This window comes from Solanum dulcamara, chromosome 10 (assembly GCF_947179165.1).
Source record: "Solanum dulcamara chromosome 10, daSolDulc1.2, whole genome shotgun sequence".
In the NCBI taxonomy this organism is placed as follows: domain Eukaryota; kingdom Viridiplantae; phylum Streptophyta; class Magnoliopsida; order Solanales; family Solanaceae; genus Solanum; species Solanum dulcamara.
In genome coordinates, this window is record NC_077246.1 from 71,284,461 (window position 1) to 71,301,268 (window position 16,808).

Below are 16,808 nucleotides of genomic sequence, written 5' to 3' on the forward strand. Positions count from 1 at the left end.
GCTACTATAGAAGAATCCAAGAAAATTTGACCTGAACCCTCGGCACCTAAAAAATCCGTGAGCTAACACACACAAAAAACTGGCAAAATCGCCTAATTCCTATTGCTTCGCCAATAAAATACTCCTTAACCCCTCTAATGCACCATCGGGGCTACTGGAGTCACTTCCCATGTCGTTACGGACGCTACTATGGCAGAATGGAAGAAAATTCGACCTATACCCCTAGCACCTAAAAAATCCGTGGGCTAACACACAGGAAAAACTTACAAAATCGCCTAATTCCTATTGCGTCGCCAATAAAATGCTCCTAAACCACTCTAAAGCACCGCCGGGGCTACTGGAGTCGTTCTCCAGGTCGTTACGGACGCTACTATGAATGAATCCAAGAAAAATTTTACCTCATCCCTAGGCACCTAAAAAATCTGTGGTCTAACACATATGAAAAACTGGCAAAATAGCCTAATTCCGATTGTTTCGCCAATAAAATGCTCCTAAACCCCTCCAATGCGCCGCTGGGGCTACTGGAGTTGTTTACCAGGTCGTTACGGACGCTACTATAGAAGAATCCAAGAAAATTCGACCCGGACCCCCGGCACCTAAAAAATCTATGGGCTAACACACACGGAAAACTGGCAAAATCGCGTAATTCCTATTGCGTCGCCAATAAAATGCTCCTAAACCCCTCTATAGCGCCGTTGGGGCTACTGGTGTCATTCCCAGGTCGTTACGGATGCTACTATAAAAGAATCCAAGAAAATTTGACCCGAACCCTCGGCACCTAGAAAATATGTGGGCTAACACACACGAAAAACTAGCAAAATCGCCTAATTCCTATTGCTTCGCCAATAAAATCGTCCTTAACCCCTCTAATGCGCCGCCGGGGCTACTGGAGTCGTTTCCCAGGTCGTCACGGACGCTACTATGGCAGAATGGAAGAAAATTTGACCCTGACCCCTGGCACCTAAAATATCTGTGGGCTAACACACACGAAAAACTTGCAAAATCGCCTAATTCCTATTGCGTCGCCAATAAAATGCTCCTAAACCACTCTAAAGCACCACCGGGGCTACTAGAGTCGTTCCCCAGGTCGTTACGGATGCTACTATGGAAGAATCCAAGAAATTTTTTACCCCAACCCCAAGCACCTAAAAAATCTGTGGAACACACACGAAAAATTGGCAAAATCGCCTAATTCCGATTGTTTTGCCAATAAAATGCTCCTTAACCCCTCTAATGCACTGCTGGGGCTACTGGAGTCGTTTTCCAGGTCGTTACGGATGCTACTATAGAAGAATCCAAGAAAATTTGACCCGGACCCCCGACACCTAAAAAATCTGTGGGCTAAAAACTGGCAAAATCGCCTAATTCCTATTGCGTCGCTAATAAAATGCTCCTAAACCACTCTAAAGCGCCCCCGAGGCTACTGGAGTCATTCCCTAGGTCGTTACGGATGCTACTATGGCAGAATCCAAGAAAATTTTACCCGAACCCCTGGCTCCTTAAAAATCAATGGGCTAACACCAATGAAAAACTGGCAAAATCGCCTAATTCCTATTGCGTCGCTAATAAAATGCTCCTAAACACCTTTATAGCGCCGTCAGGCCTACTGGAGTCGTTTCCCAGGTCGTTACGGACGCTACGATAGAAGAATCCAAGAAAATTCGACACGGACCCCTGGCACATAAAAAATCCGTGGGCTAACACACACGAAAAACTGGCAAAATCGCCTAATTCCTATTGCGTCTCTAATAAAATGATCCTAAACCCCTCTAAAGCGCCGCTGGGGCTACTGGAGTCGTTCCCCTGGTCGTTACGGACGCTACTATTTAAGAATCCAAGAAAATTTGACCAGGACCTCCGACACCAAAAAAATCTGTGGGCTAACACACACGAAAAATTGGCAAAATCACCTAATTCCTATTGCGTTGCTAATAAAATGCTCCTAAAGCACTCTAAAGTGCCTCCGGGGCTATTGGAGTCATTCCCCAGGTCGTTACGGACGCTACTATGGAAGAGTCAAAGAAAATTCGACCCGGACCCCTGGCACGTAAAAAATCCGTGGGCTAACACACACGAAAAACTGGCAAAATCGCCTAATTCCTGTTGCGTCTCTAATAAAATAATCTTAAACCCCTCTAAAGCGCCGCTGGAGCTACTAGAGTGATTCCCCAGGTCATTACGAACGCTACTATGGAAGAATCCAAGAAAATTTGACCCGGACCCCCGGCACCAAAAAAATCCGTGGGCTAACACACACGAAAAACTAGCAAAATTGCCTAATTCCTATTGCATCGAAAAAAAATGCTCCTAAACCCCTCTATAATGTCGTCGGGGCTGCTGGTATCGTTTCCAGGTTGTTAAAGACGCTACTATAGAAGAATCCAAGAAAATTTGACCCGAACCCTCGGCACCTAAAAAATCCGTGAGCTAACACACACGAAAAACTGGTAAAATCGCCTAATTCCTATTGCGTCGCTAATACAATGCTCCTAAACCACTCCAAAGCGCCGCCGGGGCTACTGGAGTCGTTCCCTAGGTCGTTACGGACTCTACTATAGCATAATCCAAGAAATATTTACCCGGATCCCCAACACCTTTAAAATCCGTGGGCTAACACTCATGAAAAACTTTCAAAATGGCCTAATTCCTATTGCGTCGCCAATAAAATGCTCCTAAACCCTTCTATAGCGCCGCCGGGGCTACTAGAGTCGTTCCCCAGGTCGTTACGGATGCTACTATAGAGGAATCCAAGAAAATTCGACACGGACCCCTGGCACGTAAAAATCCGTGGGCTAACACACACGAAAAACTGGCAAAATCGCCTAATTCCTATTGCGTCTCTAATAAAATGCTCTTAAACCCTCTAAAGCGCCGCTGGAGCTACTGGAGTGATTCCCCAGGTCGTTATGAATGCTACTATGGAAGAATCCAAGAAAATTTGACCCGAACCCCCGGCACCAAAAAAATCCGTAGGCTAACACACACGAAAAACTAGCAAAATCGCCTAATTCCTATTGCATCGAAAAAAATGCTCCTAAACCCCTCTATAGTGTCGTCGGGGCTGATGGTGTCGTTTCCAGGTCGTTTCGGATGCTACTATAGAAGAATCCAAGAAAATTTGACCCAAACCCTCAGCACCTAAAATGCTCCTTAACCCCTCCAATGCGCCGCCGGGGCTACTGGAGTTGTTTACCAGGTCGTTACAGAGGCTACTATAGAAGAATCCAAGAAAATTTGACCCGAACCCTCGGCACCTAAAATGCTCCTAAACCCCTCTATAGTGCCGTCAGGGCTGCTGGTGTCGTTTCCAGGTCGTTACGGACGCTACTATAGAAGAATCCAAGAAAATTTGACCTGAACCCTCGGCACCTAAAAAATCCGTGAGCTAACACACACGAAAAACTGGCAAAATCGCCTAATTCCTATTGCTTCGCCAATAAAATACTCCTTAACCCCTCTAATGCACCATCGGGGCTACTGGAGTCACTTCCCATGTCGTTACGGACGCTACTATGGCAGAATGGAAGAAAATTCGACCTATACCCCTAGCACCTAAAAAATCCGTGGGCTAACACACAGGAAAAACTTGCAAAATCGCCTAATTCCTATTGCGTCGCCAATAAAATGCTCCTAAACCACTCTAAAGCACCGCCGGGGCTACTGGAGTCGTTCCCCAGGTCGTTACGGACGCTACTATGAATGAATCCAAGAAAATTTTTACCTCAACCCTAGGCACCTAAAAATTCTGTGGTCTAACACATACGAAAAACTGGCAAAATCGCCTAATTCCGATTGTTTCGCCAATAAAATGCTCCTAAACCCCTCCAATGCGCCGCTGGGGCTACTGGAGTTGTTTACCAGGTCGTTACGGACGCTACTATAGAAGAATCCAAGAAAATTCGACCCGGACCCCCGGCACCTAAAAAATCTATGGGCTAACACACACGGAAAACTGGCAAAATCGCGTAATTCATATTGCGTCGCCAATAAAATGCTCCTAAACCCCTCTATAGCGCCGTTGGGGCTACTGGTGTCATTCCCAGGTCGTTACGGATGCTACTATAAAAGAATCCAAGAAAATTTGACCCGAACCCTCGGCACCTAGAAAATATGTGGGCTAACACACACGAAAAACTAGCAAAATCGCCTAATTCCTATTGCTTCGCCAATAAAATCGTCCTTAACCCCTCTAATGCGCCGCCGGGGCTACTGGAGTCGTTTCCCAGGTCGTCACGGACGCTACTATGGCAGAATGGAAGAAAATTTGACCCAGACCCCTGGCACCTAAAATATCTGTGGGCTAACACACACGAAAAACTTGCAAAATCGCCTAATTCCTATTGCGTCGCCAATAAAATGCTCCTAAACCACTCTAAAGCACCACCGGGGCTACTAGAGTCGTTCCCCAGGTCGTTACGGATGCTACTATGGAAGAATCCAAGAAATTTTTTACCCCAACCCCAAGCACCTAAAAAATCTGTGGAACACACACGAAAAATTGGCAAAATCGCCTAATTCCGATTGTTTTGCCAATAAAATGCTCCTTAACCCCTCTAATGCACTGCTGGGGCTACTGGAGTCGTTTTCCAGGTCGTTACGGATGCTACTATAGAAGAATCCAAGAAAATTTGACCCGGACCCCCGACACCTAAAAAATCTGTGGGCTAAAAACTGGCAAAATCGCCTAATTCCTATTGCGTCGCTAATAAAATGCTCCTAAACCACTCTAAAGCGCCCCCGAGGCTACTGGAGTCATTCCCTAGGTCGTTACGGATGCTACTATGGCAGAATCCAAGAAAATTTTACCCGAACCCCTGGCTCCTTAAAAATCAATGGGCTAACACCAATGAAAAACTGGCAAAATCGCCTAATTCCTATTGCGTCGCTAATAAAATGCTCCTAAACACCTTTATAGCGCCGTCAGGCCTACTGGAGTCGTTTCCCAGGTCGTTACGGACGCTACGATAGAAGAATCCAAGAAAATTCGACACGGACCCCTGGCACATAAAAAATCCGTGGGCTAACACACACGAAAAACTGGCAAAATCGCCTAATTCCTATTGCGTCTCTAATAAAATGATCCTAAACCCCTCTAAAGCGCCGCTGGGGCTACTGGAGTCGTTCCCCTGGTCGTTACGGACGCTACTATTTAAGAATCCAAGAAAATTTGACCAGGACCTCCGACACCAAAAAAATCTGTGGGCTAACACACACTAAAAATTGGCAAAATCACCTAATTCCTATTGCGTTGCTAATAAAATGCTCCTAAAGCACTCTAAAGTGCCGCCGGGGCTATTGGAGTCATTCCCCAGGTCGTTACGGACGCTACTATGGAAGAATCAAAGAAAATTCGACCCGGACCCCTGGCACGTAAAAAATCCGTGGGCTAACACACACGAAAAACTGGCAAAATCGCCTAATTCCTATTGCGTCTCTAATAAAATAATCTTAAACCCCTCTAAAGCGCCGCTGGAGCTACTGGAGTGATTCCCCAGGTCGTTACGAACGCTACTATGGAAGAATCCAAGAAAATTTGACCCGGACCCCCGGCACCAAAAAAATCCGTGGGCTAACACACACGAAAAACTAGCAAAATTGCCTAATTCCTATTGCATCGAAAAAAAATGCTCCTAAACCCCTCTATAGTGTCGTCGGGGCTGCTGGTATCGTTTCCAGGTTGTTAAAGACGCTACTATAGAAGAATCCAAGAAAATTTGACCCGAACCCTCGGCACCTAAAAAATCCGTGAGCTAACACACACGAAAAACTGGTAAAATCGCCTAATTCCTATTGCGTCGCTAATACAATGCTCCTAAACCACTCCAAAGCGCCGCCGGGGCTACTGGAGTCGTTCCCTAGGTCGTTACGGACTCTACTATAGCAGAATCCAAGAAATATTTACCCGGATCCCCAACACCTTTAAAATCCGTGGGCTAACACTCATGAAAAACTTTCAAAATGGCCTAATTCCTATTGCGTTGCCAATAAAATGCTCCTAAACCCTTCTATAGCACCGCCGGGGCTACTAGAGTCGTTCCCCAGGTCGTTACAGATGCTACTATAGAAGAATCCAAGAAAATTCGACACGGACCCCTGGCACGTAAAAATCCGTGGGCTAACACACACGAAAAACTGGCAAAATCGCCTAATTCCTATTGCGTCTCTAATAAAATGCTCTTAAACCCTCTAAAGCGCCGCTGGAGCTACTGGAGTGATTCCCCAGGTCGTTACGAACGCTACTATGGAAGAATCCAAGAAAATTTGACCCGAACCCCCGGCACCAAAAAAATCCGTGGGCTAACACACATGAAAAACTGGCAAAATCGCCTAATTCCTATTGCATCGAAAAAAATGCTCCTAAACCCCTCTATAGTGTCGTCGGGGCTGATGGTGTCGTTTCCAGGTCGTTTCGAACGCTACTATAGAAGAATCCAAGAAAATTTGACCCAAACCCTCAGCACCTAAAATGCTCCTTAACCCCTCCAATGCGCCGCCGGGGCTACTGGAGTTGTTTACCAGGTCGTTACAGAGGCTACTATAGAAGAATCCAAGAAAATTTGACCCGAACCCTCGGCACCTAAAATGCTCCTAAACCCCTCTATAGTGCCGTCGGGGCTGCTGGTGTCGTTTCCAGGTCGTTACGGGCGCTACTATAGAAGAATCCAAGAAAATTTGACCTGAACCCTCGGCACCTAAAAAATCCGTGAGCTAACACACACGAAAAACTGGCAAAATCGCCTAATTCCTATTGCTTCACCAATAAAATACTCCTTAACCCCTCTAATGCACCATCGGGGCTACTGGAGTCACTTCCCATGTCGTTACGGACGCTACAATGGCAGAATGGAAGAAAATTCGACCTATACCCCTAGCACCTAAAAAATCCGTGGGCTAACATACAGGAAAAACTTGCAAAATCGCCTAATTCCTATTGCGTCGCCAATAAAATGCTCCTAAACCACTCTAAAGCACCGCCGGGGCTACTGGAGTCGTTCCCCAGGTCGTTACGGACGCTACTATGAATGAATCCAATAAAAATTTTACCTCAACCCTAGGCACCTAAAAAATCTGTGGTCTAACACATACGAAAAACTGGCAAAATCGCCTAATTCCGATTGTTTCGCCAATAAAATGCTCCTAAACCCCTCCAATGCGCCGCTGGGGCTACTGGAGTTGTTTACCAGGTCGTTACGGACGCTACTATAGAAGAATCCAAGAAAATTCGACCCGGACCCCCGGCACCTAAAAAATCTGTGGGCTAACACACACGGAAAACTGGCAAAATCGCGTAATTCCTATTGCGTCGCCAATAAAATGCTCCTAAACCCCTCTATAGCGCCGTTGGGGCTACTGGTGTCATTCCCAGGTTGTTACGGATGCTACTATAAAAGAATCCAAGAAAATTTGACCCGAACCCTCGGCACCTAGAAAATATGTGGGCTAACACACACGAAAAACTAGCAAAATCGCCTAATTCCTATTGCTTCGCCAATAAAATGGTCCTTAACCCCTCTAATGCGCCGCCGGGGCTACTGGAGTCGTTTCCCAAGTCGTCACGGACGCTACTATGGCAGAACGGAAGAAAATTTGACCCAGACCCCTGGCACCTAAAAAATCTGTGGGCTAACACACACGAAAAACTTGCAAAATCGCCTAATTCCTATTGCGTCGCCAATAAAATGCTCCTAAACCACTCTAAAGCACCACCGGGGCTACTGGAGTCGTTCCCCAGGTTTTTACGGACGCTACTATGGAAGAATCCAAGAAATTTTTTACCCCAACCCCAAGCACCTAAAAAATCTGTAGAACACACACGAAAAATTGGCAAAATCGCCTAATTCCGATTGTTTTGCCAATAAAATACTCCTTAACCCCTCTAATGCACTGCTGGGGCTACTGGAGTCGTTTTCCAGGTCGTTACGGACGCTACTATAGAAGAATCCAAGAAAATTTGACCCGGACCCCCGACACCTAAAAAATCTGTGGGCTAAAAACTGGCAAAATCGCCTAATTCCTATTGCGTCGCTAATAAAATGCTCCTAAACCACTCTAAAGCGCCCCCGAGGCTACTGGAGTCATTCCCTAGGTCGTTACGAATGCTACTATGGCAGAATCCAAGAAAATTTACCCGAACCCCTGGCTCCTTAAAAATCAGTGGGCTAACACCAATGAAAAACTGGCAAAATCGCCTAATTCCTATTGCGTCGCCAATAAAATGCTCCTAAACACCTTTATAGCGCCGTCAGGCCTACTGGAGTCGTTTCCCAGGTCGTTACGGACGCTACAATAGAAGAATCCAAGAAAATTCGACACGGACCCCTGGCACATAAAAAAATCCGTGGGCTAACACACACGAAAAACTGGCAAAATCGCCTAATTCCTATTGCGTCTCTAATAAAATGATCCTAAACCCCTCTAAAGCGCCGCTGGGGCTACTGGAGTCGTTCCCATGGTCGTTACGGACGCTACTATTTAAGAATCCAAGAAAATTTGACCAGGACCTCCGACACCAAAAAAATCTGTGGGCTAACACACACGAAAAATTGGCAAAATCACCTAATTCCTATTGCGTTGCTAATAAAATGCTCCTAAAGCACTCTAAAGTGCCGCCGGGGCTATTGGAGTCATTCCCCAGGTCGTTACGGATGCTACTATGGAAGAATCAAAGAAAATTCGACCCGGACCCCTGGCACGTAAAAAATCCGTGGGCTAACACACACGAAAAACTGGCAAAATCGCCTAATTCCTATTGCTTCGCTAATAAAATGCTCCTTAACCCCTCTATAGCGCCGCCGGGGCTACTGGAGTCGTTTCTCAGGTCGTTACGGACGCTACTATGGAAGAATGGAAGAAAATTCGACCCATACCTCTGGCACCTAAAATATTCGTGGGCTAACACACACGAAAAACTAGCAAAATTGCCAAATTCCTATTGCGTCGCCAATAAACTTCTTCTAAACCACTCTAAAGCACCACTGGGGCTACTAGAGTCGTTCCCCAGGTCGTTACAGACGCTACTATGGAAGTATCGAAGAAAATGTTAACCTGAACCCTAGGCACCTAAACAATCTGTGGTCTAACACACACGAAAAACTGGCAAAATCGCCTAATTCCTATTGCTTCACCAATAAAATGCTCCTTAACCCCTCCAATGCGCCGCCGGGGCTACTGCAGTCGTTTAACAGGTTGTCACGGACGCTACAATGGAAGATTGGAAGAAAATTTGACCCGAACACCCGGCACCTAAAAAATCCGTGGGCTAACACACACGGAAAACTGGCAAAATCGCCTAATTCCTATTGCGTCGCTAATAAAATTCTCCTAAACCACTGTAATGCACCGCCGGGGCTACTGGAGTCGTTCCCCAGGTCGTTACGGACGCTACTATAGCAGAATCTAAGAAACTTTTACCCAGACCCCCGGCACCTTAAAAATCCGTGGGCTAACACACATGAAAAACTGGCAAAATCGCCTAATTTCTATTGCGTCGCCAATAAAATGCTCCTAATCCCCTCTATAGCACCGCCGGTGCTACTGGAGTCATTCCATAGGTCGTTACGAACGCTACGATAGAAGAATCCAAGAAAATTCGACACAGACCCCTGGCACGTAAAAAATCCGTGGGCTAACACACACAAAAAACTGGAAAATTGGCTAATTCCTATTGCATCTCTAATAAAATGCTCCTAAATCCCTCTAAAGCGCCACTAGGGCTACTGGAGTCGTTACCCAGGTCGTTACGGACGCTACTATGGAAGAATCAAAGAAACTTTGACCTGGACCCCCGGCACCAAAAAAATCCGTGGCTAACACACACGAAAAACTGGCAAAATTGCCTAATTCCTATTACGTCGCTAATAAAATGCTCTTAAACCCCTCTATAGCGCCGCCGGGGCTACTGGAGTCGTTCCCCAGGTCGTTACAGACGCTACCATAGAAGAATCCTAGAAAAATCAACCCGGACCCCCAGCACCTAAAAAATCTGTGGGCTAACACACACGGAAAACTGGCAAAATTGCCTAATTCCTATTGCGTCGCTAATAAAATGCTCCTAAACCACTCTAAAGCGCCGCCGAGGCTACTGGAGTCATTCCCTAGGTCGTTACGGATGCTACTATGTCAGAATCCAAGAAAATTTACCCGAACCCCTGGCTCCTTAAAAATCAGTGGGCTAACACCAATGAAAAACTGGCAAAATCGCCTAATTCCTATTGCGTCGCCAATAAAATGCTCCTAAACACCTTTATAGCGCCGTCAGGCCTACTGGAGTCGTTTCCCAGGTCGTTACGGACGCTACGATAGAAGAATCCAAGAAAATTCGACACGGACCCCTGGCACATAAAAAAATCCGTGGGCTAACACACACGAAAAACTGGCAAAATCGCCTAATTCCTATTGCGTCTCTAATAAAATGATCCTAAACCCCTCTAAAGCGCCGCTGGGGCTACTGGAGTCGTTCCCCTGGTCGTTACGGACGCTACTATTTAAGAATCCAAGAAAATTTGACCCGGACCTCCGACACCAAAAAAATTTGTGGGCTAACACACACGAAAAATTGGCAAAATCACCTAATTCCTATTGCGTTGCTAATAAAATGCTCCTAAACCACTCTAAAGTGCCGCTGGGGCTATTGGAGTCATTCCCAGGTCGTTACGGACGCTACTATGGAAGAATCAAAGAAAATTCGACCCGGACCCCTGGCACCTAAAAAATTCGTGGGCTAACACACACGAAAAACTGGCAAAATTGCCTAATTCCTATTGCGTCGCCAATAAAATGCTCCTAAACCCCTCTATAGCGCCGCTGGGGCTACTGGTGTTGTTCCCTGGTCGTTACGGATGCTACTATAGAAAAATCCTAGAAAATTCGACACGGACCCCTGGCACGTAAAAACTCTGTGGGCTAACATACACAAAAAATAGAAAAAATTGCCTAATTCCTATTGCGTCCCTAATAAAATGCTCATAAACCCCTCTAAAGCGCCGTTGGGGCTACTGGAGTCATTCCCCAGGTCGTTACAGATGCTACTATGGAAGAATCAAAAAAAATTTTACCCGGACCCCCGGCACCAAAAATATCTGTGGGCTAACACATATGAAAAACTGGCAAAATCGCCTAATTCCTATTGCGTCGCCAATAAAATGCTCCTAAACCCCTCTATAGCGCCGCAGGGCTACTGGTCTCGCTCCCAAGTCATTACGGATGCTACTATAGAAGAATCCAAGAAAATTTGACCCGAACCCCCGGCACCTAAAAAATCCGTGGGCTAACACAAACAAAAAATTGGCAAAATCGCCTGATTCCTATTGCTTCGCCAATAAAATGCTCCTTAACCCCTCCAATGTGCCGCCGGGGCTACTGGAGTTGTTTACCAGGTCGTTACGGAGGCTACTATGGAAGAATGGAAGAAAATTCGACCCGGACCCCCGGCACCTAAAAAATCTGTGGGCTAACACACACGGAAAACTGGCAAAATCGCCTAATTCCTATTGCGTCGCTAATAAAATGCTCCTAAACCACTCTAAAGCGCCGCCGGGGCTATTGGAGTCGTTCCCCAGGTCGTTACGGACTCTACTATGGATGAATCTAAGAAAATTTTACCCGAACCCCCGGCACCTTAAAAATCCATGGGCTAACACCAATGAAAAACTAGCAAAATCGCCTAATTCCTATTGCGTCGCCAATAAAATGCTCCTAAACCCCTCTATAGTGTCGCCGGGGCTACAGGAGTCGTTCCCCAGGTCGTTACGGACGCTACTATAGAAGAATCCTAGCAAATTCGACACTGACCCCAGGCACGTAAAAAATCCGTGAGCTAACATACACAAAAAACTGGGAAAATCGCCTAATTCCTATTGCTTCGCTAATAAAATGCTCCTTAACCCCTCAATAGCGCCGCCGGGTCTACTGGAGTCGTTTCCAAGGTCGTTACGGACGCTACTATGGAAGAATAGAAGAAAATTCGACCCATACCTCTGGCACCTAAAAAATTCGTGGGCTAACACACACGTAAAACTGGCAAAATCGCCTAATTCCTATTGCGTCGCTAATAAAATGCTCTTAAGCCCCTCTATAGCACCGCCGGGGCTACTGGAGTCGTTCACCAGGTCGTTACAGACGCTACTATAGAAGAATCCTAGAAAAATCAACCCGGACCCCCAGCACCTAAAAATTCTGTGGGCTAACACACACGGAAAACTGGCAAAATTGCCTAATTCCTATTGTGTCGCTAATAAAATGCTCCTAAACCACTCTAAAGCGTCGCCGGGGCTATTGGAGTCTTTCCCCAGGTTGTTATGGACGCTACTATGGGAGTATCCAAGAAAATTTGACCCGGACCCCCGGCACCTTAAAAATCCGTGGGCTAACACACACGAAAAACTAGCAAAAACACATAATTCCTATTGCGTCGCCAATAAAATGCTCCTAAACCCTTCTATAGCGTCGTCGGGGCTACTGGAGTCGTTCCCAGGTCGTTACGGACGCTACTATGGAAGAATCCAAGAAAATTGTAACCCGAACCCCAGGCACCTAAATAATCTGTGGGCTAACACATACGAAAAACTAGCAAAATCGCCTAACTCCTATTGCTTCGCCAATTAAATGCTCCTTAACCCCTCCAATGCACCGCCGGGGCTACTAGATTCGTTTACCTAGTCATTACGGACTCTACTATGGAAGAATGGAAGAAAATTCAACCCGGACCCCCGGCACCTAAAATATCCGTGGGCTAACACACACGGAAAACTGGCAAAATTGCCTAATTCCTATTGCGTCGCTAATAAAATGCTCCTAAACCACTCTAAAGCGCCTCCGGGGCTATTGGAGTCATTCCCCAGGTCGTTACGGACGCTACTATGTAAGAATCAAAGAAAATCAACCCAGACCCCTGGCACCTAAAAAATCCGTGGGCTAACACACACGAAAAACTGGCAAAATTGCCTAATTCCTATTGCGTCGCCAATAAAATGTTCCTAAACCCCTCTATAGCGCCGCTGGGACTACTGGTGTCGTTCCCAGGTCGTTAGGATGCTACTATATAAGAATCTTAGAAAATTCGACATGGACCCCTAGCACGTAAAAACTCTGTGGGCTAACACACACGAAAAACTAGCAAAATTGCCTAATTCCTATTGTGTTTCTAATAAAATGCTCATAAACCACTCTAAAGCGCCGCTGGGGCTACTGGAGTCATTCCCCAGGTCGTTACGGATGCTACTATGGAAGAATCAAAGAAAATTTTACCCGGACCCCCGGCACCAAAAATATCTATGGGCTAACACATATGAAAAACTGGCAAAATCGCCTAATTCCTATTGCATCGCCAATAAAATGCTCCTAAACCCCTCTATAGCGCTGCCGGGGCTACTGGTCTCGTTCCCAAGTCATTACGGATTCTACTATAGAAGAATCCAAGAAAATTTGACCCGAACCTCCGGCACCTAAAAAATCCGTGGGCTAACACAAACAAAAAACTGGCAAAATCGCCTGATTCCTATTGCTTCGCCAATAAAATGCTCCTTAACCCTCCAATGCGCCGCCGAGGCTACTGGAGTTGTTTACCAGGTCGTTACGGAGGCTACTATGGAAGAATGGAAGAAAATTCGACTCGGACCCCTGACACCTAAAAAATCTGTGGGCTAACACACACGGAAAACTAGCAAAATCACCTAATTCCTATTGCGTCGCTAATAAAATGCTCCTAAACCACTCTAAAGCGCCGCCGGGGCTATTGGAGTCGTTCCCCAGGTCGTTACGGATGCTACTATGGATGAATCTAAGAAAATTTTACCCGAACCCCCGACACCTTAAAAGTCCATGGGCTAACACCAATGAAAAACTGGAAAAATCGCCTAATTCCTATTGCGTCTCTAATAAAATGCTCCTAAACCCCTCTATAGTGCCGCCGGGGCTACATGAGTCGTTCCCCAGGTCGTTACGGATGCTACATTAGAAGAATCCTAGCAAATTCGACACGGACCCCAGGCACGTAAAAAATCCGTGGGCTAACATACACGAAAAACTGGCAAAATCGCCTAATTCCTATTGCTTCGCTAATAAAATGCTCCTTAACCCCTCTATAGCGCCGCCGGGTCTACTGGAGTCGTTTACCAGGTCGTTACGGACGCTACTATGGAAGAATGGAAGAAAATTTGACCGAGACCTGTGGCACCTAAAAATTCTGTGGGCTAACACACACGAAAAACTAGCAAAATAGCCAAATTTCTATTGCGTCGCCAATAAACTGCTTCTAAACCACTCTAAAGCACCACTGGGGCTACTGGAGTCGTTCCCCAGGTCGTTACAGATGCTACTATGGAAGTATCCAAGAAAATGTTAACCCGAACCCCAGGCACCTAAAAAACCTGTGGTCTAACACACACGAAAAACTGGCAAAATCGCCTAATTCCTATTGCTTCGCCAATAAAATGCTCCTTAACCCCTCCAATGCGCCGCTAGGGCTACTGCAGTCATTTAACAGGTCGTCACGGACGCTACAATGGAAGAATGGAAGAAAATTTGACCCGGACACCTGGTACCTAAAAAATCCGTGGGCTAACACACACGGAAAACTGGCAAAATCGCCTAATTCCTATTGCGTCGCTAATAAAATGCTCCTAAACCACTCTAAAGCGCCGCCGGGGCTACTGGAGTCGTTCCCCAGGTCGTTACGGACGCTACTATAGAAGAATCCTAGCAAATTCGACACTGACCCCAGGCACGTAAAAAATCCGTGAGCTAACATACACAAAAAACTGGCAAAATCGCCTAATTCCTATTGCTTCGCTAATAAAATGCTCCTTAACCCCTCAATAGCGCCGCCGGGTCTACTGGAGTCGTTTCCAAGGTCGTTACGGACGCTACTATGGAAGAATAGAAGAAAATTCGACCCATACCTCTGGCACCTAAAAAATTCGTGGGCTAACACACACGTAAAACTGGCAAAATCGCCTAATTCCTATTGCGTCGCCAATAAAATGCTCTTAAACCCCTCTATAGCACCGCCGGGGCTACTGGAGTCGTTCACCAGGTCATTACAGACGCTACTATAGAAGAATCCTAGAAAAATCAACCGGGACCCCCGGCACCAAAAATATCTGTGGCTAACACACACGAAAAACTGGCAAAAATCGCCTAATTCCTATTGCGTCGCCAATAAAATGCTCCTAAACTCCTCTATAGCGCCTCCGGGGCTACTGGTGTCGTTCCGGACGCTTCTGTAGAAGAATCCAAGCAAATTTGACCAGAACCCCTGGCACCTAAAAAATCCGTGGGATAACACAAACGAAAAACTGGCAAAATTGCCTAATTCCTATTACGTCGCCAATAAAATGCTCCTAAACCCCTCTATAGCACCGCCGGGGCTACTAGAGTCATTCCCCAGGTCGTTACGGACGCTACTATAGAAGAATCCTAGAAAATTCAACCTAGACCCCCAGCACCTAAAAAATCTGTGGGCTAACACACACGGAAAACTGGCAAAATTGCCTAATTCCTATTGCGTCGCTAATAAAATGCTCCTAAACCACTCTAAAGCGCCGCCGGGGCTATTGGAGTAATTCCCCAGGTCGTTACGGACGCTACTATAGAAGAATCCAAGAAAATTTGACCCGGATCCCCGGTACCTTAAAAATCTGTGGGCGTTACCACACACGAAAAACTAGCAAAACCTCATAATTCTATTGCGTCGCCAATAAAATGCCCCTAAACCCTTCTATAGCGTCGCCGGGGCTACTAGAGTCGTTCCCCAAGTAGTTACGGACGCTACTATAGAAGAATCCAAGAAAATTGTAACCCGAACCCCAGGCACCTAAAAAATCTATGGGCTAACACACACGAAAAACTGAAAAAATCGCCTAACTCCTATTGCTTCGCCAATTAAATGCTCCTTTACCCCTCTAATACACCGCCGGGGCTACTGGAGTCGTTTACCTGGTCATTACGGACTCTACTATGGAAGAATGGAAGAAAATTCAACCCGGACCCCCGGCACCTAAAATATCCGTGGGCCAACACACACGGAAAACTGGCAAAATTGCCTAATTCCTATTGCGTCGCTAATAAAATGCTCCTAAACCACTCTAAAGCGCCGCCGGGGCTATTGGAGTCATTCCCCAGTTCGTTACGGACGCTACTATGGAAGAATCCAAGAAAATTTGACCCGGACCCCCGGCACCTTAAAAATCCGTGGGCTAGCACACACGAAAAACTAGCAAAAACTCATAATTCCTATTGCGTCGCCAATAAAATGCTCCTAAACCCTTCTATAGCAACGCCGGGGCTACTGGAGTCGTTCCCCAGGTCGTTATGGATGCTACTATAGAAGAATCCAAGAAAATTCGACCCAAACCCCCGGCACCTAAAAAATCCGTGGGCTAACACAAACAAAAAACTGGCAAAATTGCCTGATTCCTATTGCTTCGCCAATAAAATGCTCCTTAACCCTCCAATGCGCCGCCGGGGCTACTGGAGTTGTTTACCAGGTCGTTACGGAGGCTACTATGAAAGAATGGAAGAAAATTCGACTCGGACCCCCGACACCTAAAAAATTTGTGGGCTAACACACACGGAAAACTAGCAAAATCACCTAATTCCTATTGCGTCGCTAATAAAATGCTCCTAAACCACTCTAAAGCGCGGCCGGGGCTATTGGAGTCGTTCCCCAGGTCGTTACGGATGCTACTATGGATGAATCTAAGAAATTTTACCCAAACCCCCGACACCTTAAAAATCCATGGGCTAACACCAATGAAAAACTGGCAAAATCGCCTAATTCCTATTGCGTCTCTAATAAAATGCTCCTAAAC